Genomic DNA, 5,215 nt, shown 5'->3' on the forward strand with positions numbered 1-5,215 from the left:
ATAATGGTTTCTCTAGAGCAGCAATTTCCATTAAATAAAAACATCCTATCAGCCACCTATGTAATTTCACACTTTGCAGAAGCTATGTTCAAACATTAAAGAGGGACACCTGGGTGGCTCAGTTGTTCAGCATCTGCCTTCAGCTCAGGGCGTGATCATGGAGTCCTGGGATCCAGCCCCACATCGGGCTCCCCGCATGGAGCCTGCTTCTCCCTCTGCCTGTGTCTCTGCCTCTTTCTCTGGGTCTCTCATGAATAAATAAATAAAATCTTTAGAAAAGCACATCGAGGCTCCCTGTTGTCCTATAGGCTTTCTCACCAGACAAAATACTCATTTGCCACCGAAGGTCATGGCTCTGAACACTTTCCCACGTAGATGCCATTCATATGGTTTCTCTCTTGTGTTACTGAGCCCATGTGGTTGAAGGGACAGATGTTCACTGAGCCCTCTTCGTCAGCGATTCTGGAATTGGTGCTTCTCTCTTGCGCGCCAGGTTGTTAGGAATAGACAAGCTCTCTGGCTGAAGGATCTTCCACATTCCTTCTAAGATTCCTCTCCAGCATTAGGTATTTGTTTTATGTATGGGAAGGTTCTGGCCAAATTCTTTCATCATTTCTACGATTTATAGGCTCTGCCCAAGTGTCAGTTCTCTCATGTCATCTAAACTTAGGATATTTGACTAAAGGCTTCCTTGTATATGTGTGGTGACACTTCTGTGGTTCCCTTTCACAGAGAAAAGCTCCTTCTGTTAATAGTGGAGTGAGACGTTCACATAGCACTTCCCATTCAGTCCCTCCCTTTCTAGGTTGCCCTGACGCTCAAGACCATACAGGAGGTTAGACCAAGAGGCTCAAGTGGTCAAACACTTTTGACACTAGTGGGAGGGGGGGATTTACCCATGGGCCTCAACCAGATGACAGAAGAACCATTCCCTCAAGGAAGTCAATGCGTGACGTCACCCTGGTCCGGTCTTCTCACTGGCCAGGCCCCTCTCCACACTGTCACCAGGAGCCAGGAGCCCGCGTGGACTCATGACTCTGAGCAATGCTCCTCCTTCCCTGCACACGTCTCCTCCTGGCTTCAGACGGGGAAGCACGTCTGACCCGTAGAGCTGATAACCTGCTTGAGGAGAACAGCGCCCAAGGATTCTGAGTTCAGTGCTGAGACCTGTGCATGATCTTCCACTTCAGGGCAGGAGGAGGAACAATGTGGACATTCAAGCGCAGGAAGAGCATGTTCAACCCTGGAAGTCCGGAGGCTCCTTCCTCCAAGCTAGAGGAACACCTCTCCTGGGCTAGAGACATTCGGCATGTGTGTGCTGGTGCTCAATCAGGACCCCAACACTCTGTTTCAGAGGGACAGTGTTTACGAGGCCTCCTGCCGTGGTGCCCCATCCACTGTGGCTGCGGTGCAGAAAAGCTGCTTAGAGACTCTGGAGCACACCTCTTCATTTGCTGGCCAGATGCATGCAGGGAGTGCTCAGCACCACTCTGCCTGAGAGAGACAGAGCAGCAAGAAAGATATTGTGGTCAGGTCTCTACACCCTCATGCAAGGACCAAGTAGAAGTGAGTACAGAAGCAGACTCTCTTCAGGGAGTTGTAAATGGCCCATGAGTGTGTAAGAGGCAGGGTAGAGGGCAAAGTGAAAGCTGCTCTGAAGAGCTTTTTGTCAAATAAATAAATGTTGACAGACTCACGCGTGGACCTAATGACCGATGTGGTCTAGCGTCATGCCTCTGTACAGCTTCCTCTGGGATGTGGCTGGCTGGACCCACTTTTCCCAGGTGAGGTCCACCGCCACCTCTTGGAAGGTCACGGATTCCTAAAAACCTGGTGGGCACTCTGGCTGGGCTTGTGCCATCCTCAACAACCTCCGTTGGCGGTGGTGGTGGCTGTCGGCACCGTGGAAAGCAGCTGTGTGTACCAAAGCTCAGATCGTGTTGGAGGTGCAGTCACATGGGCCTCGGAGCTGCCTTGGCACATGCCTCTCAGATGCATCCCAGAAACACGCGCTCTGAATATACAGTAACTTCGGTGTGAACAAGATCACCTGAGGTGTGGTGTGAAATAACTGGACGCTGCAGAACAGGAGCTTAATTCTGACTCCAAGGTCAGCAATGATACACGTTTTGCTTGGGGCTTCGTAAGGAAACTGCTCTCCCTCCAAGGTCAGTTAAACCTACAAACTAACCACAAGGCTCGCAAAGTCCAGGGTCGGCCCCTTACCAGCTGGGACTATGGCAAAGCATCACCCCTTGCGAACCCCACTCTTGTGTGGGAAGTGGTCGGATAACTCTGGAGGATGTTGAGTGATGAAGTGAGCTACTGGACAAGGTGCTTCTTATATAGAAAGACCGAAAGAAACAATACATAAATGCCCCGGGGGTGTTATCCGTTAAGATGTCAGAGAAGCTTGAGGCGCGGTCACCACTGTGCATGACTGAGCGGATTTTCTACAGAACTGGGAGTCGGTGGGTGCTGCGTGTCCCACCTCAACAGGATCAGGTGCTCATCACCAAGTGTGAGGACGGACAGTGTAGCCGCACAGGCCGGGGTCTCCTGGGTCCGCTGGACTGGAGACGTGGGCCTTCCTGTGAAATGACGTCTCTCTGCCTCCGAGCTTCTCTGCGACTTCACATCCTCACTTACTCTTGCCTGTCTTAGAGCTCCATCCTGTCTCCATGCTCACAGGGTAACAGAAGCCTCTCGAGGGTTTGGTCTCCAAAAAAGTCCTTCAAAAATGGCTCCAAAGTTCTCAAGTTTACTCCACCTCACATGGTCCCCTCTTAATTCAGGAAATAATGCTTCCTCTACATTCCTACCTGTTTCTGAGCAAAGGTTAAGTACACAGGGGACAAGTGGGTGATTTGGACCAGGGATGAAAAGAAGTGTTTTGTACATGTTTGACTTTTTCAAAATGTTCACTTCTATCCTAAGGAAACAATAAAATGCAAAAACATGAAAGCAGAACTAAGTACTGCCCCTTTGGGACCAATCCTGTAGACATGTTTCTATTCTTTCTCCTGCTCCCCCACTGTCCCTGCTTTTTCGATGACAAATCTGAGACAGGGTGCTTTTAGTACGTGGCCCCATCACAGATGGAAGAAGTGACAGACCAAGAGTCACCCTGAGGCAGGTCTGATTCCTGGGCCCCTGATCAAGGTGTGGTCACGGCTGGTTTCTCGGGAGGTCTCTCTCCGTGCTGTGCAGATGGCCGTCTTCTCTCTGTGTCCTCACAGCCTTCATCCTGTGCGGGTGTCTCTAGTTCTTGTTTCTGTGTCCAAGTTTCCTCTTCTTATTGGGGTGGGAGTCATCCTGAGTGAGAGCACAGCTGAACAGCCTTACTTTAATTTTGTGACATACGTAAAGGCCCTATCTGTACAATAGTCACATCGCAGTAAGGTTGTAGGGATTGGGCATTGAACATAGGAATCCGGGGGGACCCAATTCAATCCATAACAGGTCTGAAGGTCCCCATCTCAGGGTCACAGGTGTGTTTCTGATTTCTCCTTGAAGTTTATGATATTGAAGTTTATATTTAATCCCACTTGGAATGTATATGGATGTATGGCAAGATTTTTAAGAAGAAATGTTTGTCCAAACCAAGGTGCACAGGTAATATCCTTCAGGGTTTGAAGAGTATCAGTAAATAATAGTAAAACATCCCTTTCTTCTCATCCACCCTCACAGAGAGAACATTCGGGATGCCTGGGTGGCTCAAAACGGGACTTCGACCCCATATTTGCAGAGTAAGGCTGATAAAATGGGTCATGTGTGACTCGTGTAGTGGTCATGATCAATGAAGGCAAAGGAGCTATGGGGTGAATGACCATGTGTGTTGACTTGTTTCAGTTCCATGGACCTCTGAGGACATAGGAGTGGCTTACATTTTAGTATGGCTGCCCTGAGAGAGAGTACGAATGCACTTTGTAGAAGGGTGACTGGACACAAGAGCTGAGTCCAAGGTCAGCATCACCCAGAAGTTAAAACTGTTTCTTGGCAGATCTAGAAAAAGGACCCAGATGGTTTGGGGCTCTTCCCAAAGCATGTATTGGCCACTTGGATCCCTGCTATGTGAACTGTATCCACTTGGATGTGAAATCCAGTCCCATCCACCCACGTACCTGTGACCTCGAAAGTGAGGAGGTGTCCAGAGACATTAGCGTGGTCTCTGGATTCTGATCGACGTAGCGCCTGTTAGAGCTGCCACAGTGGAGGAGAGCTTCTTCATTCCTGGCACCCCTTGTCTTCCTGCTGTCTTCCGGATCCTTGTCACTTGGTCTTGGGCTCCACCAGTCGCAACTTCTGAGGTATCCTTTGCTTTTCCCACAAGCATCCAAAGATCACCTGCTCCCTTCTACAGCCTCACTGCCTCCTTATCATTGGTGCTGGCCACAGATGCTCTGCTACACCCACTCCACAGCCCTTTCGGAGCCCTTTCAGTCTTACTCTCCCATCGCCCGTGCTCTTCTCACTGCTTCCCACTCTGAGCGGACCGCACTGTTTCTAGGAGGGAATCCTCCTTCATGGTGTTCATGTGTCATCAGTATCAGAATTCAGCCCACAAATTCCCTGCAATCCCACCTGACACTCAGGTCATCCGGGACTCTGGGCCTGAGTCTCACATGGATGTTGAACTGTGTTCTATGCTTTGTAAGCTTCCATATGTGTGGGGATGGGGGGAGCTTATATGCTTTCCTTTGGGGATCTTTTGCCTGCTTGTTTTAAGGAAATGGAATGATCCGATTTTAACCACACACTGGATCTTCTTACATAGAATTCACAGACTTCTTCCCAGTAGGCCAATGTCAGTGGCACCATCTCACCCATAAGGGAAGTTAAAGGATCCCTGTCCTCTGCTCCATTTCACTCCCAGGAAAGAAGAACTTTGATGACAATCAAGATGAGATACAGTGGTGCTCCTGTCTTAGCAGGCAGAGCTAAGCTGTGAGAAACCTCTGCTGGAGATGACCACGCTCATCTGGATTGCTTATTTGGCCAATCTTTTATGATCTTTGCTCTCAGGTAGTATCTGGGCTGCCTTCTGCTGAGGAGGGCCTCCTTCCCTGAGATTCCAAGCTGGATTGTCAGAGGGACCAGTGGAGAGCCGGAGTTGAGGGGACCGCACAGACTGGGTCTGTGGCCTCAGCGGAGACTGGCTTGTTTCTCTAGCTTAGTGCGCCTGTGCACGATTGCCACAGAAGACTGAGACACG

Source organism: Vulpes vulpes, chromosome 12, assembly GCF_048418805.1.
Source record: "Vulpes vulpes isolate BD-2025 chromosome 12, VulVul3, whole genome shotgun sequence".
Taxonomy (NCBI): domain Eukaryota; kingdom Metazoa; phylum Chordata; class Mammalia; order Carnivora; family Canidae; genus Vulpes; species Vulpes vulpes.